This window comes from Leptodactylus fuscus, chromosome 3 (genome assembly GCF_031893055.1).
Source record: "Leptodactylus fuscus isolate aLepFus1 chromosome 3, aLepFus1.hap2, whole genome shotgun sequence".
NCBI classification, from domain to species: domain Eukaryota; kingdom Metazoa; phylum Chordata; class Amphibia; order Anura; family Leptodactylidae; genus Leptodactylus; species Leptodactylus fuscus.
Window position 1 is genome coordinate 119,716,106 of NC_134267.1, and position 22,832 is coordinate 119,738,937.

A 22,832-nucleotide genomic window follows, 5' to 3' on the forward strand; every position below is an offset into this window, starting at 1 on the left:
CCTAGGATTCAGGACCCCTCCCTCTGGCAATTCCATGCCCCCTTCCTTTCCTTGCTCTTCTGTCCTTCCCCACTGTGCTTCTCTAGAGCTTGTTAGTGCCCATGTCTCCCCTATTTTGTAGTTATTTGTTTCTTTGTTTCCCTTCTGTGCTGCCACTATAGGCACTGTATTTATCTGTTCACATGAAGTCTTTTCATTACATGTGCAGGCTAAGGCTCTCTTTAGGTTTTTGCATCTGGTTGCCTTCTCTGACCCTGCAAAGTCAACTTTCTTAGTTTCTTGGCAGACCGTCAGCACACATATTGTTTGCCCTCAACATTTCCTTGTACTTTTGAGACCACAGGCCTCTGTTTGTTATGTTGTTTTTACTTTTCCTGTTATATCAAAATTCTTTAAAAAAATTGATTACGCATAAATGTTTTTGAGAAAACTTTAAACTCACTTGAACATGCTTTTCGTTCAGCAATGGAGTCTTGCATGGTGAGTGTACATACAGGTCATGGATGTTGAGTGCATCACATATTAATTGTATCTGTTGATTCCAGATCTTTCTGTAGCTCTTCAAAGGTGGTCCTTGGCTCTTGGACAACTCTTCTGATAATTCTTTTCATTCATCTATCTGGAATCTTGTGTGGAGACCTGGTCATGGCCAGTTTATGGTTAAATGATGTTCTGTTCCCTTCTGGATTTTGGCCCCAACAGTGCTCACTGGGACCTTCAGTAATTTAGAAATTCTTCTGTAACCAATGCCATCAGTACGTTTTGCAACAATAAGGTTGCAACAGTCTTGAAACAGCTCACTGGGTTTACCCATCATGTGATGCTTCTTGGGTGGCACCTTAATAATGAGACACCTTTTTATAGGTCATCAGTTGAACCCGCTGGTATTTGTCACTAAATGGCAGGATTACTTTCTAAATTCCGATATATTTCAGCTGGTGTCATGACTTCCCACGACAGTGTGGATGAAAAGTGTCCCTTTGTTCTAACTTTAACATGATCTGGTTAATGCCCTGGGCAGGGGATTGGAGGACCCTACTCACAAGTTTACTATTGGATCCAGCTAGATCCAATAGCTGTCTTCTGTCATGTGGAAATTGTTATGTCAGTCCAGGTAGCTGCAACGGGGCTAAGGGATAGCAGTAGGGAATCTCGCCCTGCACTACTCCCACTAGCTATCCCGGTCCCTGCCTCACGGGTGTGGGTCGGCTGTACTCAGGCTAAGCCTGACCCCGACAGCTCCTCTCTCACTGATTCCGTAGGCCTAGAGGGAAGTGGGAGAAGGAATGCCCTATAAGACCTCTAGGGACTGGAGACTAAAGGGGGTCACCCCTAACGAACAAGTGAAGCTGCTACTGACAGGGACTGACAAGGGTGTGCGCTGACTAACAACACAAGCAGCACACAGGAAACATGTGGGAAAGGATTCCCCCAAACCAATATGGGAAGGAACCTTACACTAGGAAACAAACACAGGGAAACTGAGTAGAAATCAAAGGATAAGGCAATTCACTCACACAGTCAATTTTACACAGAGGGAGGATTGGTGAACACAGAAGGGAAAACACACAAACCAACTCGTTCACCCAAACCTCCCAAAAATCAACCACGGAACTTCCTCTATCCCAGAACACCACCTACTCCTCCTGCTAAGGCCTAGCACTGTAAAAGCGACACTCAGCACAGAACCATGGGAGGCATGGGTTTAAATACAGAGTAGAGACCACTCCTCCCAGGTGCAAATGGGAGGACAGACTAATCAACCAGGAGATAAAGCTGCCTACCATCAGTGCGCACGTGCAAGTCAGAAGTTGTGCACCAATACTCACGACAGGACAACCCCGCAGCGCCAGGATGCCACCCCAGACACTGCGCAGCCAAAAACTCCCCAGGTAAGAAAAATAGAAAGTAAAGAACCTAAATACTCCTAACAGGATCCTCCCCTCAAGGAGAAGACTCCGGATTCTCTAGGAGCATCCTTCTTCGGGAACTCCTTGTGGAATTTCTCCACGAGTCTGGGAGCTGACACATCCGACTCCAGGACCCAAGAATTATCCTCAGGACCGTATCCCTTCCATGCCACCAGATACCATAGCTTCCCCCGAACATATTTGCTATCCAGAACTCGGGATATCTCATACTCCCCGGACTCAGAAACTGGTGGAACCTTAACTGGAGACGTTCCCTTCTTGGCCTTCTTTAACAAGGAGACATGGAAGACCCGGTTTATCTTCCACCTTTTAGGTAGTTGCAGCTGCGCCGCCACTTCATTTACCATCTTGATGATCTTAAAAGGACCCACAAATCTGGGACCCAGCTTCTTGCTAGGAACCTTCAACCTGATATTCTTGGTGGACAACCAAACCATCTCACCAGGGAAGAACTGCAACTCTCCTCTCTTCCGATCCGCCTGGACCTTAGCCTGGTGCGACGCCCGCACCAGATTCTCTCGGATACGGGACCATACCCCTTGCAGCTTTTTAGAAAATAGCTCCTCCTCCGGAACTGGGGAAGAAATGGAAGAAAATACTCCGAAAACAGGATGTCTACCACCGGAGCAAAAAAAAGGTGTGGTACCTGTGGCATTGGAATCATGGTTGTTTAGGGAAAATTCTGCCAGGGGGAGAAAGGCAGCCCAATTATTCTGGTTCTCTCGAACAAAACACCTCAAAAACTGTTCCACATCCTGATTCTTCCTCTCTGTTTGTCCGTTAGACTCTGGGTGAAACCCGGAGGAAAACGACAGTGTAACTCCCAACCTGCTGCAAAAAGCCCGCCAGAATTTAGCCACAAATTGCGGTCCCCTGTCCGAAACGATCTCCTCAGGAAGACCATGCAACCTTACAATCTCTTTAATAAACGCCTCAGATAGTGTCTTGGCACATGGCAGCCTGGAAAACGGGATCAAATGGCACATTTTCGTGAAGCGGTCAACGACTACCCAAATGACCGTGAAACCCTTAGACACCGGAAGGCCCGTGATGAAATCCATAGAAAGATGAGTCCAAGGTGCCTTAGGAGGTTCCAATGGATGTAGAAGACCGTGGGGACGGGTATGCGACGCCTTGGCTCTTGCACAGACCGAACAATTTTGAACAAACTGCAAGACCTCCTTACTCCACCCTGGCCACCAAAAATTCCTAGACACCAATCTCATGGTCTCTGAAACCCCCGGGTGACCAGCAAGAACCGACTCATGACACTCCCTCAGGAGACTTTGTCGGAGAGTAGTTGGGACAAAAAGCTTGTTTCTAGGTATCTTGGAAGGTGCAGCGTGTTGCGCTTCGATCAAGGCCTTCTCCAATTTCGCGCCCAATACTGCTACCACCACTCCATCCCCAAGAATAGTGGCAGGCGCCTCTCGTTCCTCCTCAGTCGACATATACCGGGATAAAGCATCAGCCTTAACATTCTTTGAACCCGGCACATAAGTCACGTTAAAATGGAACCGCGCAAAAAATAGAGCCCATCTGGCCTGCCGTGCATTTAATCTCTTCGCCGACCCAAGATAAATCAAATTCTTGTGGTCAGTAAATACCTGGACTGGCCTTCTGGCCCCCTCCAGGAAATGACGCCAATGTTCGAACGCTAGTTTTATTGCTAGTAGTTCCCTATCTCCGATGTCATTATTCCGTTCAGAGGCAGAGAATTTCTTAGAAAAGAAGGCACAGGGATGCGTACCCTCCTCGAACTCCTGAGAAAGTACTGCTCCCACCCCCACCGAGGAGGCATCCACCTCCACTCGGAAGGCCAACCTCTCATCCGGCTGTCTCAAAATGGGAGCGGACGAGAATCGCTTCTTCAGTTCTTCAAACGCAGCTAGCGCCTCTGGCGACCACTTAGCACAGTCAGCCCCCTTCTTAGTCAAGTCCGAGATAGGTTTCACAACCTCAGAAAATCCCTTGATAAACTGGCGATAATAGTTGGAGAACCCCAAGAACCGTTGGACCGCCTTTAGATTCTCGGGTCGCGGCCACTCCAAGACTGCCCTGACCTTCTCAGGGTCCATCTCGAACCCCTTGTCCGATAGGATATAGCCAAGGAAACATAATTTATTGACCGCGAACACACATTTCTCCAGCTTAGCACTTAATTGGTTAACCCTCAGGAGATCTAAAACCTCTCTCACTCTCTCCCAATGAGTCTCCAAATCCGGGGTGTAAATGAGTATATCGTCCAGATAGACCACAACCCCCCTCCCTATGACGGCACTTAGTACATCATTAATAAAATTCTGAAAAAACGCAGGCGCATTGGTTAGACCGAAAGGCATCACAAGATTCTCAAAGTGTCCTAGGGGTGTGTTAAACGCTGTTTTCCACTCATCCCCCTTCTTGATTCTCAGCAAGTTATACGCCCCACGTAAATCTATTTTACTAAACCAGCGGGCTCCCGTAATCTGGCTGAATAGATCCGAGATCAACGGAATGGGATAGGGATTCCGCACCGTGATTTTGTTAATCTCCCTAAAATCCAAACAAGGGCGCAACCCTCCATCTTTCTTCTTTACAAAGAAAAACCCCACTGCTACTGGGGACTTAGATGGGCGAATATGCCCCACTTCTAGACTCCCCTCAATATACTCTTTGAGCGCCTCCCTCTCCGGAATAGTGAGATTGTACAACCTTGTCTTGGGTAACACTGCATTAGGTATAAATTTAATCGAGCAATCATAGGTGCGATGTGGTGGTAATGTCTTGGCTGCCCTTTCCTCAAAGACCTCCCTGAACTCACATATTTCTTGAGGCAAATTGTCTATAGACAAAGACATAACGGATATGGGCAGACATCGACCATTACACCCCTGCCCCCAAGAAACTACTGACTCGGTCTTCCAGTTGATAATAGGGTTATGCTGCTTCAGCCAGGGCCACCCTAAAACTACTTGTGCTGGTAACTTAGACAACAAGAACAAGTCAATCTCTTCCCTGTGGCCACCCACAATTAACTCCAAACCCTCCACCTGTCTGGAGATGACAGCTTGCTGTAGAGGGGTCTTATCAATAGCCCACACCGGTATCTGAGACTCCAAGACCAAAGGACTCACCCTTAATTGCTCACAAAACTCTGAGTCAATAAGGTTGACTGCCGAACCACAATCAACCAAAATCCGGCACTTCTGCCCATTTACCCATCCTTCAAGGGTCAACCCGGCAGTCTGAGTACAGGAAATATGCACACCTCCCTCCTTAGTAGGTTTTCTCCCTTTACCCTCAATAGACCTGGGGTTATTACTCTCCTTGGTGAACCATTCTCTGGAGGGGCATACCCTTGCTACATGTCCATCCCTCCACACACAAAACAGCGTACTGTGCGGGACCCTTCACTCTTGGGTCTTGCACTTCGCACAGTGGCCCCAATCTGCATGGGTTGGTCCCCCGGGTCCTCTCTAAAAACAGAGAATTGAGGAGGGCTAAGCCCCCCCAGGACTCTTGTCTCCACGCTCCCGGAGGCGCCGTCCAACTCTGATTGCCAGCTGCATGGCCTCATCTAGATCTCCCGGAACAGGGTGAGAAACTAGATGGTCTTTAACCTGGTCCGAGAGCCCTGTCTCAAACTGACTAAGTAGAGCGGGGTCATTCCAATGTACTTCTGCTGCCCACCTATGAAACTCTGTGCAATATTTCCCTATAGCGTGATCCCCTTGCACCACACGTCGTAGGTTATACTCAGCCGTGCGTACCCTGTCTGGGTCGTCATACAGTAACCCCATTGTGGAGAAAAACGCCTCTACAGTTAGTAAGCAAGCTGAGTCGGCTGGTAACGAATGTGCCCAGATGAGGGGATCATCTCTCAATAAAGTAATAATAATCCCAACTCTCTGTACCTCAGAACCGGAGGAAAACGGCCGTAGCCGGAAATACAAAAGACAGTCCTTTTGAAATCGGAAAAAATCTGACCTCTTACCTCGGAAGGGTTCAGGTAAGCTGACTTTTGGCTCCAGAGGCCGACCCACAGGGGCGCTACTCACCTGCCTCTGTATGCCCTCCACCTGAGAGGCTGTGTGTTGAGCCAACTGCTGTACTTGAGATACGCCAGAAGCTTGGATGGCATCCATTCGTAGCTTGATCCCCTCCATCTCAGTGGAAATCTGCTGCACCGCCTGGTACAACTGTTTCAGGTCCGTCATAATGCAAACGAACCTTTTTTTTTTTTTTTTTTTTTTTTTTTTACCGGCTGAGTGTACTGTTATGTCAGTCCAGGTAGCTGCAACGGGGCTAAGGGATAGCAGTAGGGAATCTCGCCCTGCACTACTCCCACTAGCTATCCCGGTCCCTGCCTCACGGGTGTGGGTCGGCTGTACTCAGGCTAAGCCTGACCCCGACAGCTCCTCTCTCACTGATTCCGTAGGCCTAGAGGGAAGTGGGAGAAGGAATGCCCTATAAGACCTCTAGGGACTGGAGACTAAAGGGGGTCACCCCTAACGAACAAGTGAAGCTGCTACTGACAGGGACTGACAAGGGTGTGCGCTGACTAACAACACAAGCAGCACACAGGAAACATGTGGGAAAGGATTCCCCCAAACCAATATGGGAAGGAACCTTACACTAGGAAACAAACACAGGGAAACTGAGTAGAAATCAAAGGATAAGGCAATTCACTCACACAGTCAATTTTACACAGAGGGAGGATTGGTGAACACAGAAGGGAAAACACACAAACCAACTCGTTCACCCAAACCTCCCAAAAATCAACCACGGAACTTCCTCTATCCCAGAACACCACCTACTCCTCCTGCTAAGGCCTAGCACTGTAAAAGCGACACTCAGCACAGAACCATGGGAGGCATGGGTTTAAATACAGAGTAGAGACCACTCCTCCCAGGTGCAAATGGGAGGACAGACTAATCAACCAGGAGATAAAGCTGCCTACCATCAGTGCGCACGTGCAAGTCAGAAGTTGTGCACCAATACTCACGACAGGACAACCCCGCAGCGCCAGGATGCCACCCCAGACACCGCGCAGCCAAAAACTCCCCAGGTAAGAAAAATAGAAAGTAAAGAACCTAAATACTCCTAACAGAAATCTGTTGCTGTACAGTACATTGTAAACTGTAGGCACTGAAAGTAAGACCTCAACACATGCAACTATAGGCCAAAAAGCTGCATACAGTGCGACACCGACTTTGGTGATTGACCAACTGAGGCGCTTAAGGTGGATAAAGCAATTGGAAGCAGAAAGGAAAAAGGATTCCCTTATGTAAGGGAATTGCTAAGACAGCAATTCCCAGAACTGTTAAACCCTGGGAGGGGCACAAGAGACAGTGAGCCCTAAGCTGAAGCCCCCCGCTTTCCCTTCCTATTGCCAGGCCCTATCCTAGGTAATAGGCGACAACCACGAGGACAATCCCTCCCTGAATACGTGAAACACAAAACGCAGACAAGACGAACAACAACAAAGGGAGGTCAGGTAGCCAGGGTTCGGTAACAAGAGAGCGATGCAGTGCCAAATCGGAGTCAAGAGAATAGTCAATGAGAAAAGCCAAAGGTCAAGTATAATAGTATAAGCAAACAGGGACAGTAAGAGCAGGTATGCGCACGGCAATAACAAGCACTGGTGTGAATGGGAACCAAGGCTAAATAGGGAGGAAGAACCCGCCCATGGAGTTCACAGAAAGGCAGCTGTCAATCACAGGGCAAGGCCAGATTAACCACTTAATGGACAGAGGCAACCTTGGCAGAAGACGGGTGTGGTGCAAATCCAATTAAGGACTAGAGCCGTGTTCACACAGTGCAACTAAAAACTTTAAGCAGATTCTCAAACTGCACACGCCTCCTGCGCCGCAGCATGCGAGCAGAGGGTGGTGCAGTGACCCGAACAGGCAGAGATGTTACACCTTAGGGGGAAATTCTTCCACAAATGGAAGGCTTTCATTGTGACCAAGTTGTCTTGGGAGAAGCTGATCTGGATGGGGACACCCTTACTATCAACATATTGGTCTATAGAGCACCTTAGGAAGAAGTTTGTATTTGGTTCAGCGGATGGTGGGGTTGCAGGTTGTCAATAATTCTAAGACATGGATGAATGGAATTTCCTGGCCTGTGAAGTGATAAAAGATAAGCCCTAATAACTGATTTATGATTTGCCATGCTTGTACTGTGTTGCGTTTGTTTTTGTATTTACTACACACAGAGGTCTTTGTACCAGACATTTTTTTTGTATAATCTTCTTAGTCTGTTAATTTTAAAATTTTTATAATCATAAAAGTAATTAAAAAAGCAGTATGCATTATTCACAGACTGCGAAAAGTAATATTGAATGCTGTACTTGTTTTAAGATATCCAAATGAATAGAAAGAAACTCAATAGGCTTTGGCAGACCTATAGGGCTCTTGTACCACTTGTAGTATTCCAAGCTGCTGGCCATACACATTACATGTCTTTTGGGCCCTCAGTGATGATGTTGAATTGATAGGGAGCAACCAAATGTTTCTAGGTATTCAATCTTATGGTGACCGGAACTTATTCAGCAGACAGCTATTCCTCTCAACTCGCCCTACCACATTCACTGTCTCCTGAGAGTACATGTGGTCATAGGAATAGCCACTGCTAGAAGAATTTGTCAGAGGCTTATATCCTCTTAGGAGAAAAAAAAGGATTGTATGTTTAAATTCAACTGACTATCTCATTGAGGGGACAATCGGCACATCCTCATAAACAAAAGATAGTCGGCCAGTCGAGTGTTCAACCAACTTTACTGTTATCTGTTTGGGACACAATTAGTTATGAATTAGATTGATTTAGCATTTTATTGAATCTACTCATCACTTATATAAAACAAATTTAAAAAATTGCTAAACTAGTCTGTCATGTTAATGTTAAAAAAATTGTCAATGATATCTTTCAGCTTCGATTTTGTTTTATTATTTCTTTGCATTGTTAGATGTAAGGGTGCTGCAAAACCAAAGTCCTCTTGGAAGGTCGAGCATGATGCTAAAGGGAGCAGCCTTTATTGGGCTATATCACTGAGATTCTGTCTTCCTAATTACAGTACATCAGGGAAGACAGGCTTGCACATTCCAGTGAGCGCCCTCTATTGATTTGCAACACTGAGGCACCTGACTTGCTAATTACATCATGGAAAATAGATTTGCATATTCTTCCCATGGTTAAGTGCTGAGATGCAGTGATGGCATTTGACCACTATACAGTGGACAGAGCTGCCATACAGTAGCCTCTTCATTGACTCCCCCATACAGCAATATTAGGTAACTACTGACCTATCTGTTTTCTGGTCCCATTCTGCATCTCTGCTCTGGGCTCACTGTTAGGGAAAGAGTGTTAGGGACTGGAGAGCCAACAGGTAAGTACTAATTCTCCACTTGTAGGTCAAAGGCTTAATGCAACAAGTCAGAGAGTGGTAGAGCAGGAAGACCATGGCAAAACCAAAAGCCAGTAGAAGAATAAGATTGGAGCTCTAAGGGTATGTTCACATCGCGGAAACCTTTTCTGCCGTGTCTTTTTCACGTGGCAAGGCACGACGGGATACTGATGGAATGCATTGGCATCCCATCGCAGTATCCCACTCCTGATTAGGCTCGGATGAATGGGCCTAATCAGGAGGGATTCTCGATTCACGGACGCCGTGGTTGACTCAGCTGCGGAATCCTTGTGAAAATAGGGCATGTCACATTTTTTTTAACGCTAGCTGAAAAAAATCACTAGTGGAAAAAAACTGCAAGTAACTCCCATTGAAATGAATGGGAGATGTTTTTGCAGGCAAATTTTGAGGCGGATTCCGCGTCTAAATCCTTAAAAGACCATTCCACTCTGTTTAGCTTTATTTGCTAATTATTTTCTTATACAAAATATTTACTTTTTCAGGCTGAAAAACTTAAAGGGGTATTGCAACCCAGGCAGTAATGCTACACTATTTCTGTAAGCTCCTTTCACTTTTATGATAGTTACAAAAGAAGCGTAGCACAGCATATTGTTGAGATAGATGCAATTCTCCAAAGTTGGATTCACATCCATCAGCCATTTATGAAATGTTCAAGATGATAGTATTCCTTTAAATATCTGTAAAAACCAGAGGCATAAACAGACAAAACCACACAAAATGGGGCTTTGCAGTCTTTTGTAGATAAATCGTAATCATTCTAAAATGGAAGGTTGTAAACCTTATCCTCATTACAGCTTCGACATTCTCGTAGGCATTAATAAATGTGATGTGTCAGTTTTGTGGTGCAAATTACTCCAAAGGTCTTGTGCATGTTCATCAGTAAATGTGCATTCAGTGTATTTGTATCCCTAAGGCGAGGTTCACATCTGCGCTTCGGGAGACAGACCATACATCCAGTAGCTAATCAGTGGTTGTGCCCTCTGGCTTCGGGATATTAGTTACTGTAATAACCAGATACTATCAGAGCGAGTCTCCTAACTTTTTCATATCTTAGTTCTCCAGATATACCAACATTCAGAGGTCAAACCCAATATGTAAATATACAAGGATGTGTATATTTCACAAAATTATTATTTCAAATGTATCAGCCTATCACAGAGAACCCCAGAGATTAGTCTACAGATGGGGATACTTTCTACTAATGAGAATTGTGTTACAAATGCTTTTTTGTTGTAAACTTCATGTTCATTTAATTTTGATTTACGAACTTCCTAAAGAGTCTACAAAATTAGGTTGTTGCTTCTGATTAGTTTGGCATCTTTCTCTCCATATTGTATGTGCTTGACCATACCTCCCAACTTTCGAAGAACAGGAAGAGGGACAAAATGTCAACTTTTACATTGACTCCGCCCATTCTCATCCATTTTCCCATGTGCCCCCACACAGTACAATTCTCCTACAGTCACAAGTACATTATATGTTCACACATTATAATGTTCCCTTCCAACTGCTTCACAGTAATTATGTCCCTCTCCTGGTGCCCCACTTTAAACAGGGGGAAACTAGAGGGGAACATGAAACTGGGGCAGCTGGAGGGTGACATTAAATGGGGGGTAGTTGAAGGTGGACAATAAATTATTGGCTGGAGCGGAACATTAAACTAGGGGCAACTAGAGGAGGACATTGAACTCGGGCAGCTGGAAGGAGACATTAAACCGTAGGGGTAGCTGGAGGGTGACATTATACTGGGGTCAAATAGAGGCAGACAGGTCCCCCTCCAGCTACTCCCGTGATGTGAGTGACAATCCTTAAAATCTTAATGTGCCGTCACTCGGTCAAGGAGTTTGGTGCCAGGAAAAGGCTTCTCATAGCCATAGCAAAATAGAAATAAATTTCCTGCACTCAAATTAATGCTTCCAAAATATTGTGAACTTTTATTAACATCCGACAAAAACGTTTCGGTCTTATATAGACCTTCTTCAGTTTGTCTTAAAAATACAAAAGGAAATAACAAAATATAAGTGATTCCATCTCATAAATATAGTACAAATAATATACAAATAACATACAGACAATAGTACACAACAAGGTAATCAATGGTGTTAGATATGTAGCCCAAAAGGTATAAGGTTTATAAGACATATGCATATCTGGGTAACACCATAAAATGAGCAGACAATAGTAGAGCATGCATAAACAGGTGAAGTAGGTGTATTCAACAAGATGATATACTGCCAAACCGAATAGGATATGTCGCCGTGCTTCTACTGAGGAATGGTGCCCAGCTTACTAGACAAAATGTTATGTCCTATGAATACATTGGTATCACAAATCCTGTACAATCTTACCGGTGGGGTATAGTGGAAAGTGGAAGCTTCTGAAATGGTCCAGGTCAGAGGGTGCAGTAGAGGTATGAGAGTGTGGGGTTAAAAGGGATTTTTGGCGCCAAGAGCCATCAGACCCCCCTCCCCTTAGTACCCCCCTTTTTTTCCCCCTTCTCTTCTGATTTTTCCCCCTTTTTTTTCCCCATTATTCCTTCACTTTTTTCTTCCTTATTTTTCTCCTTTTTTCTTATTTAGATTTTTCCCCCTTTTTTTTCCCCTTTTTTCCCCCTTTTTTTTTTCCTTTTTTTCCTTTTATATACACATGTCCCTTTAATTCCTCCATGTATTCCAGCCTGGAACGCATGGTTATTCCATTACACACTTGTCCTTGTTTTTTATTTTTTATTTTTTATTCTTTATTTTTATTATACTTTCTCCTTCCTTTCTTCTTTCCTGTGATCTACTCCATTAGTTCTTCCTATGCAGACTTGCCTGCACTCTCCTATTTTCGGCTATCTTAGCCGAACAACACACTTCCCCCGATGCGTTCCACTGTGGAACGCATAACTTCCGGCCGCGGCACATGCGAACCGGAAGTGCCCGTCTTCCTTGTGCGTTCCACAGTGGAACGCATAACTTCCTGTCGCGGCACACGCGAACCGGAAGTGCCCGACTTCCACACTCCACGGGGCGGCTAATAACGCTGCGGACACAGGGAAACCTGTGTCTGCCCTCTATACCACCAACGCCATCCTCCTTCTCCTCCTTCTTCCCCTTAGCTGATTAGACATTGTGGGGGAGGCGCCGAGGGTCCTTTGGCTTGGGGCCACGCCCCCTTTAGGGGCGGGGCTCCCGGTCTGATGGCTCTTGGCGCCAAAAATCCCTTTTAACCCCACACTCTCATACCTCTACTGCACCCTCTGACCTGGACCATTTCAGAAGCTTCCACTTTCCACTATACCCCACCGGTAAGATTGTACAGGATTTGTGATACCAATGTATTCATAGGACATAACATTTTGTCTAGTAAGCTGGGCACCATTCCTCAGTAGAAGCACGGCGACATATCCTATTCGGTTTGGCAGTATATCATCTTGTTGAATACACCTACTTCACCTGTTTATGCATGCTCTACTATTGTCTGCTCATTTTATGGTGTTACCCAGATATGCATATGTCTTATAAACCTTATACCTTTTGGGCTACATATCTAACACCATTGATTACCTTGTTGTGTACTATTGTCTGTATGTTATTTGTATATTATTTGTACTATATTTATGAGATGGAATCACTTATATTTTGTTATTTCCTTTTGTATTTTTAAGACAAACTGAAGAAGGTCTATATAAGACCGAAACGTTTTTGTCGGATGTTAATAAAAGTTCACAATATTTTGGAAGCATTAATTTGAGTGCAGGAAATTTATTTCTATTCTGTGATGTGAGTGACGTCATCACATTGCGCATACAGCTCCAGGGAGTGGAGCACAGCAGTGAAGCAAGAGCTGCCTGCCAACAGCTCCTGCTTCATTCACTAGTGTATTCAACTCATCTGTGTCCTCTGGATGCAAATGAGTTTAAACCGGGGCATACTTCCTTCCAACCAGGACAGCGGGACACAACCCGGAATCCGAAAATGTCCCTCAGAATTCAGGACAGTTGGGAGGTATGGCTTGGCATGGCCACACATCTACTTCTGCACTTTATGGATGACTAGCTGCTACCCGCGACTTCGTCTGCGGTGAGTGTAGATCGTACACGCGACCTCGAACGTACACTGTAAATAGTGCAGCACAAACGCTCCCATAACGCGGCGCTCGGCGTAAAAATAAACACCAAATGAACGCCGCGTGAATGGACCCTTACACGTGTATTTGTAGACGTGTATTTTCAGCAAATACATGGGCGTTTAGTGGGTGTGAAGGAGAGCAGGGGGTGCGCTGAATAATGCAATGCATTGCAATAGTAATGTATTGCAATGCATTGCCTAATAGTGTGAGTGTATGCAGGCGCAATGTTTAGTTCAGTTAGTAGAGTGGGGGATTTCGGAGGCAGGGATAGGTAATGTGTGTGTTTCACAGTATTGTTTTTTTTTTTTTATGTTTTTATTTTAATGCTAATGAGGTTTGCAGGCTGCATCCAGCAGCTTGCAAAACAATACCATTGTACACCAGCAGGGGGTGTCCTGAACAATGCAATGCATTGCAATCGTAATGTATTGCTATGTATTGCATAATCGTGCCAGTGCTATTGCAGGCTACGTAGCATAGCCTGCAGAAGCCTGGACACACTGAGCTGTGTGGGAGAGCAAGCAGCTGCTATAGGAACCTTCGCTGCGGCAGCCTAGCCCAGTGTAGGCGGCGGAGATGAGCAGGAGGATGCCTCCGCGCAGCGAGGGACAGACGGAAGCCGCGGGACAGGTAAGAGAAGGCGGCGGAGGACGCAAAGTTGGCTGGAACCGGAGACATGACGGGGGTAGCGCAGTGTATGCGAGATTGTGTAAGGGAAGGGCTATGGCGTACGTGAACTTACCAGTGTCGAGCTGGTGGATGGATCGTGCAGAGGTAACAGCAGGGAGGTGATAGTGGCGTCAGGTATTGTTGCGGGCTGGAGGCAGGATTTCGTGTGCTGCGGCCTAAGGTGGAGGCGCAAAATGGTGGCGTGCTAGTAACACGTTGTTTATGTGTGCAAAGTGCGCATGCTCCTGTGAAGCTAGTGGAGTAGTGTGGTGGGTGGAGCTGTGGATCCTCCCAGCGGTGGGGTCTGCAAACATGGCTGGTCCGGAGAGTGACAGAGGTAGGCTCCTGCACGATGGTGAAAGTGGGAAAGTATATGTGAATGTGAGTGTGTGGGGTTAGGGGCTAGACTGTAGGGGGTAATGTGAAGTTTAGGGGCTTGCTATGGTCCAAAGTGTGTGAGATTGCAGAGATGGTGATGTCAGTTTGTTTTTTGTGGGGTTCGTGTGGAAAACGTATGTGGGTTATTGTGTTGAAAAGTAGCCTATTGCACAATCGTGTGTATTAACTATGTTTGTGGAAAATTTCAGCCAAATCAGTGGAGCGGGTTTTGCGTGATTGACCGCCAAACATCCGAACATCCAAAGTCACAAACCCACAAACTCACAAACATTTCACATTTATAATATTAATAGGATATGGAAATATGGAAATCGTCAATGATCCTTTACCACCTACTAAGCCACCCTGGAAGTGATTTCACAAAAAAGAAGTGGATAGATATGCAGCCATGTTAAGCATATACAATATGAGCATGAGCACATGTCATCGGTGGGTGGAGAGATACTTAGCAGGAACAAGCTGCCGGTGTCCGACTATGAGGGCTCTAGGAACTGTAGTTTTTGCTGCAAGGCAGGGAGGCTTTTGCAGTTAGTTCTCTCATGATGGTCCCATAACTTAGGGGAAAAAGTGTTAAGAGTGAGGTTTACAGAGTATGGCTAAGGGTAAATGTATTCCCTGACCCTCTCTCATATTTGGCCAAGTGAATGGGCCATAGTGCAACATACATCATAGGATGTGACACATGCTAATATTCTTATGTTTGTGGCTCCTGCCTGAGTGGTAAGTTGTGGGTCACACTTTAGTCCTTGTATAGATGTTCTCAGGTTTATTTTAAATCAGGACTCAAAACACATCTCTTCAGTTTGGCATTTAAAGTAAATAACACCTTTGGGATATATAGAATACTGCAAAGTAATGTTTAGTTAACCACTGGACTGTATTTTGAGTCTATTGTGAGAAAAGTGCATTTTTGTTGTTGTTCTCTTTGTCTGTTTGCTCAACCCGCTAGTGCAAAATGGGGCATACAATGCAAAGTGACTTTTTTGTGGGCTTTCTTAATGTGTAGGGACTCTACAGTCCTGTTGTATTCCTTGAAGAAACTCTCCTAACTTTACAGATACCACTTAGTTTGGTTTCAGTTGGTTTCCAGAAACTCATCACAGTAACCCCAGACTCAAAAGATAGGGGTAATTTTTTTTATACTTCCTTCCCTGGGTGTAAATGGAGTCACACAATGATGGGGGTGGACAAATGCTGTTGCTCAAAGGTTTTATCTTGTCACAAGAGTACACTTTTGTCTCACTATAGGAATAAAGGGCAGTGCTAAGCACTCCCCCGATTCCTGATTCTCCTTCGCAGATTCATAGGACGTATCGAACATTGCTCTAGACTTGCTGATGAACATTTCCTTTTGTGATTAACAGCTCTCAGACTTTTGTTTCTTTTTAATCTATGAGTTTCTGCATGATCACTAACTGATGGATTTCCTGGCAGCTCCTCCATTCCACCATCCTGTGGATAAAGCTTTTTCATTTTATTCCCCTGTGCATAATGTTTACTAAAAGTTAGATTACCTTTTCATGCATCTTCAGGCCTAAAATTTGATGTAGCCTGTGATTATCGACAATATATCTTTATCGGACAATACCTTAAAGGGATTCTATCATTAGAATCCCTTTTTTAAGTAATACCACGTAGGAAACGCTATTCTTCCTCTACCTTTAGAATTCTTCTCCGTGCCACTGTTCCGTAGATATGCTGTTTTTTCTCTGTATGCTAATGAGTCTCCAGACAACATTGCGGGCATTCCCTTGCATTCAAACAGCACGGGGGATGTCCCCTGTGTTGCTTGAAAACTCTCCAGCGCAGCCAACATCTTCTACAGCTGTGCCTCTCCGCCACGTCCTCTGCGTCTTCGGGATGTAAATCCGGCGCATGTGCAGTGTGTTCGGCCATTTTACTGTGGCCGAGCATACTGTTCCTGTAAACAGCCACAGTAAAATGGCCAAACAGACATGTGCAGTCGTTCTGCCTGAAGCCCAATGGCAGAGCCGACTGCGCATGCGCTGGGTTTACATCCCGAAGACAGGATCGCTGGAAGAAGACAACACAGAAGACACGGCCGAGAGGAGCAGCTGTAGAAGATGGAGGTGGCGCTGGAGAGTTTTCAAGCACCTCAAGGGATGCCTCCAGTGCTGTTTGAGCACGGGGACTGTCCCCTCTGCTGTCTGGAGACTCATTAGCATACTGAGAAAAACCGGGATATCTATGGAATGGCGGCACGGAAAAGAATTCTAAAGGTAGAGGAAGAACAGCCTTTCTCAAGGCTATTCCTACATGGTATTCGTTAAAAAAGGGATTCTAATGATAGAATCCCTTTAATTATACTTGTCCTGACTATATTTTTTCCTCTCCCTCGACAGTGACAATGGAGGTTCAAGACCTCTCTTCACGACAACTCACCTATGGCACAATAGATAACAAGATCACTAGATGAATATTTCTGTACTAATTCCTCTGCTGATGAACCCCTGTTTGGAAGACACAAAAGGACTTTATACAAGAAATTCTTGTCAACAATTGGACCCAAATTAAGAGTAAATGAGGAGCAGCAGCGATATCTAGACTCTTAGCCCAGACTGGGGAACTTGTCATTTGTTATGTCACAAGAAAACCCGCTCTTTGGATGTAAAATCTTGCTGTTGCAAAGTCGAGTGTAACGATGTTCAAGTTTGCTAACCAAGGACACGGCTCAATTAAACAAGTGTAGTCGCCACTACTGTGAGCTTCGTAACAAATCCAATAAAGCTAGTGACCCCAGATTCCACATGAAATAAAATCAGTTGAATGTAAATACTTTCCCATTGACATCAGGGAGGTATATTATAATTGTAACATCTTTGCCCGTCCAGGCTTTGGCGTCATCATCTGGCCACATGCTGCGGCACAGGAGACGTGTTTGGCTATGATTTCTTCTTATAGGTTCTTCTCGCATTGTCTGAACACTGTCCTATTCTTTCACCTTAGTAATTTGATTTCCCACCACACCCATCTCCTTCACCTTCATTTCCCTCTGCTCCTCTAATGGTTAATTTTGGCCTTGCCCTGTGATTGACAGCCTGCCTTCCTGTCAAGTACAGGGCGGGTTCTTCCTCCCTATTTATTCTTGGCTCATATTCACATTGGTGCTTGCTATTGCCTTGTGCATGCTGGCTTTCTCTTGTTGTTTATTCTTGTATTCTGATTCTTGACCTCTAGCTTTCCCTATAGACTACTCTTTTGGATATCGATTTTGACACTGCATTGCTCGACTGTTACTGACCCCTGGCTAGCTGACGTCCCTTTGTTGTTGTTTGTCTTGTGTGCGTTTTATGTCTCACGTATATAGGAAGGGATTGTCTCCAAGTTGCCGCCTATTACATAGGATAGGACCAGGCAAGCAGGAAGGGACAGTGGGGGATTTCAGCTTAGGGCTCACTATCTCTTGTATCTCATCTCAGGGTTTCCAGCAGCTACTGGGGAATTGCTGTCCTAGCAATTCCCTAACAATAATATTATATATAATACTTCCTCTCTTAAAATAGTGCCCTTATATATAACAGTTCTTCAATTATAAATACTAGCCCCTTATATTTAATAGTTCCCCCCTCATAAATATTAGCCCTCTATAAATAATATTTAGCAGGTAATCCCTATCACTTACCATAAAACAATAAATCTTGTACTCACCTTACCTCGCTCCCACGATAAGCAGAGCATCTGCAGATTCTCCCTGTAGTAGTGGCACAAGTGGCGCAGTGTAGTGATGTCATCATGCCACCTATGCCGCGACATCCCTTGCGTTATCAGCGGTCTTTTCAGTTCCCTGGTCTGTGATAGAATTTAAGCAGTATTGGCGTGAACTGCACAGCACGCCGATACAGCGTTGGAGCTCCCAGGGATCTGGAGCATCAGGCTAAAATATAAAAGAAAACAGCAGAAAGATTTTGTAGATATATTTTAAGATTTTCCCTTTATTGAGCCCCTTCAATAATTGTTATATAATTCTATATATCAGAAAGACAACAGTTTCACATTATGGAGCTTCGGTGCAAATGCATTCAGCATTAGCAAGTGCATTGTATTGTGTTAGGGAAGGCAGAGATTAAAGCAGATATCAAATCAGTTTGGAGAGACACAAAAAGAGATTAACTGTTTGAAATCATTTAGAAAATGAGAATGAAGGGTAAAGTATATCTCATTACCAAGCAGTTATTGGAAAGCTTAGATACCGGAGCAGGCAAGAGTAAGGGAATAGTGCTCTGATTACTTGAATGAACAAATCCTCTTTGATGCTGGCAATATAAAAACATGACATGAGATGCCTTCAGATCACAGATTAGCTAAAAAGAATATATAACAAAAATAGATTCAATAACTCAGCAGTACTACAATGTTTTATGAAAACGGCATAGTGAATATGTATTTTTTAACCTCTTAAGGACACAGTCAAAAATCACCTTAAAACTAAGGCAGGAAAACACATTGCGTTTTTCTCCATTGCATTTTTGATTGAGTTTTTGTTGCATTTTTGTCTGCATGTTTTCTTCCTCTATTAAATCTATAGGGAAAGTGCAGATTTGCTCCATTCCCTGTGTATTGGCTGATGAAAAGAACAAATTGGTTGGGAACTTGAACCCCTATTGATCTGATAGTGATGAATTATATTTAACCTGGAATCCCCTTTAATGGGAAAGTGTCACTAGGAAATAGCCTATTGTTTAAATCACGTTTTTACATTAAACATATTTTCAATGAATTTTTGGTGATGTTTTGAATTTTCCATATTATTTTCTACATTTAAAAAGATGTCCTAAAAACCTTGTGATTCCAACTCCACCTAAACTAGTTTGGGACATCCTGTCTCCTGGAGATGAACCATTGGCCATCGTCCAACCTGCTCTTTGACAGACTACAGTCAGGCTTCAGACCCCGTCACTCCACTGAAACTGCCCTAACAAAAGTCACTAAAGACTTTGTAACTGCCAAAGCCAAACGTCATTACTCTGTCCTCCTCCTCCTTGACCTGTCCTCTGCCTTTGACACAGTTGACCACTCCCTCCTGTTAGAAATTCTCTCATCCCTTGGTATCTCAGACCTGGCCCTTTCCTGGATCTCCTTATACCTCACTGACCGCACATTCAGCGTCTCCCTCTCGCACACCACCTCCTCACCACGCCCTCTCTCTGTAGGTGTCCTCCAGGGCTCCATTCTAGGACCCCTCCTGTTCTCCACCTACACCCTTGGCCTGAGCCAACTCATAGAATCTCATGGTTTTCAATACCATTGCTATGCCGATGACACCCAAATATACATCTCTGGACCAGACAATACCTCCCTGCTGGCCAGAGTTCCAGATTGTTTAGCAGCTGTAGCCTCCTTCCTCTCCTCCCGCTTTCTCAAACTCAACATGGAGAAAACGGAGTTCATCATCTTCACCCCACCCCGTATGGCCCCTCCACCTGACCCATCTATCAAAGTTAACAGAACCACAATTACCCCTGTCCCACGGGCCCGATGCCTTGGGGTAACCCTGGATTCCGACCTATCCTTCAAGTCACATGTTCAAACCCCCAACACTTCCTGCTGCCTCCAACTCAACATCCATCGAATCTGCTCCTTCCTCACCCTTGAAACCACTAAGATGCTTGTCCAGGCCCTCATAATCTCCCACTTAGACTACTGCAACACCCTTCTCCATGGACTCCCAGCAAACACCCTCACCCCCCTCCAGTCCACCTTAAACTGTGCTGCTCATTTAATTCACCACTCCCCCCGATCTTCATCGGCTGCTCCCCTCTGCCAGTCCCTCCACTGGTTACCCATAGCCCAGTGAATTGAATTCAAGCTACTAACGTTAACATACAAAGCCATCCACAACCTGTCCTCTCCATATATCTGTAAATTAATCTCCCGCTACCTGCCCACACGTAACCTCAGATCCTCCAATGACCTCCTACTCTGCTCTGCTCTCATCCGCTCCTCACACAACCGTCTCCAAGATTTCTCCCGTGCATCCCCCATACTCTGGAACTACTTACCAAGACACATAAGACTGACCCCCACAATCACAGGCTTTAAGAAGGCCCTGAAGACTCACCTATTCAGGAAGGCCTACAACCTCCAATAACACTATCACCTCACTGCCATCTGAACAGCCTCCCCCCTCTCCTTCTGTCTCTACCCCCCTTCCCTCATAGATTGTAAGCCCTCGCGGGCAGGGCCCCTACCCCACTGTCCCAGTCGGTCACTGTTAGTATTATATCTACCTGTATATTTTGTGTATTGTATGTAAACCCCCAAATGTAAAGCACCATGGAATTAATGGTGCTATATAAATAAACAATAATAATAATAATAATAATAATAATAATAATAATAATAATAAACACAATGGTCTGGAGCAGACCTATTGACTTCTATGGGAGAGTTTTCTAAGCATGCTTTATGACACGTGTAGAGGTCATTCTGAAGAGAGGGGATTAAATGAGTTGCAGCAAAGAATTCTCTTACAGAAAACTAGAAATCTCAGCAGATTATTCGGATTAGTGGCCAGAATCAGACATGCTTAACTCTTCTGAATTCTGTAAATTATAGATAATATTGAAAATTTTTAAAAACTTCACCATAAAACTAGGTAATATTCTGGTGACATGTTCCCCTTTAGGACACAGCCCTGTTTTTTATTCCTAATGTGTCAATTTCTGTGGTCATGTTTTTCATGACACATTAAGAGTAATTCAAGATGCCCTCTACACCAGTTTTCAGGGTGACACATCCTTTCTTGTGCCATATACCCCAATCTGCACCTCGCCTGTCATTTTTATTTAACCCTAAAATTTACACCTTAACAAGGTGTTCCCAGTCACCTCTGTCCTCTTCCCTTTATTGTCATTGACAGCTACTAGTTCTGGAAAGTACATTTAGCTCAGACCTGATAAGAGTCTGATAAGTGCTTGATCAGTGTCTCTTATTTATGTACATAAATCTCAAGCACATTGTTATTCTTAGAGCACTGCACTCAAGCTAAGCCCGTCCACCAATTTCTTATGGAAGCCAGGAAGTATAGGGTGTGTACCTTGAGATGGGAAAACCCCTTTAACCACACAATATTTGCAAGATTATTGAATTATGTTGTATTGTATAAAATTATACAATATAGATATTATTTATAGGGTTTCCAGGAACTCCACAGCAAAGCAATATAATACATATATATTCTCAAAGCATGTATACCAGAATGCTAGCATAGTCCTTAAATGTTACATCATTACACTATAAGATATTTAATCATAAAGAACAATATATAATAATAAATAATAATGTTGCTTATGCATGTAGAAACATAGACGCATTAAAGATAGATGACAGAAAAATACCACATCTAGTCTGTCAGATTAAAGATATCTTCAGGCATAGTATTTTGCAGTATTTTGAGTAGTATCCACCCCAAAATCCGCCTCAAAGAATGCCTCCCACCTCTCCCATTCCTTTCAGTGGGAGTCGGTCGGTATAGTCTCTAGATTATTTAGGAGGGGGATATTTACATTCCCCCACACACACACACACACACCAGCAGGTAGATATAGTACAGTCTTCAGCTGACAATTTAATGCTATGCTGAGGTATCATAGGACTGATATCAGAGCAAAGAGAAACATAAAAGCCAAGATGGTATCTGATCTGGAGCTGAAGAGAAGCTAGGATGGCAGGGATATAATGGCAGTATACATGAAAGAAGCCTGTAGGGTGACAGACAGTCAGTTGATGGACGCAGGGAAGGAAAAATGTTTATTTTGTTGGATTAATTCTTTAAAGCGGCTCTATCACTAGGAAAAGTCATTTTTAACTAATCACATCCTTGCATAGTCTTTAGAAAGTCTATTCCACACTTACCTTTAGTATGTAGATTGCCTCAGTGGTTTCTGAATAAGTCCGTTTTTATTCATATGCTAATTAGACTAGTGCACGATAGATGGTGCACACCTCTCCCTGTTGTTTCCTATGGGAGGCTGCTGCTGCTGATGATGATAACTCGCTTCCTGTTTGCCTCACACACATAGGAGATAATAGGAGAGAGGAGGCTGCTGGGAACTTCCTGAGCTGGCTGGAGGCTCATTAGCATATTAATAAAAATGGACTTATTCAGAGACCACTGAGGCAATCTACATACAAAAGGTAAGTGTGGAATAGACTTTCTAAAGCCTATGCAAGGATGTGATTAGTTAAAAATGACTTTTCCCAGTGATAGAGCCCCTTTAAGTTCAGCTAGTTGTCCTGTGCATCATAATCACAGGCTTAGATAGAAATTCTAGTATCCCTCTTAC

At 44.3% G+C, this 22,832-nt stretch overlaps 1 protein-coding gene across 1 annotated transcript in view; it reads left to right on the top strand.

The window, feature by feature from the left end:
- The window catches only part of LOC142197710 (gamma-aminobutyric acid receptor subunit rho-2-like), an 82,026-nt gene that overhangs the window by 38,377 nt on the left and 20,817 nt on the right, over positions 1-22,832 (top strand). The window lies entirely within an intron of this gene.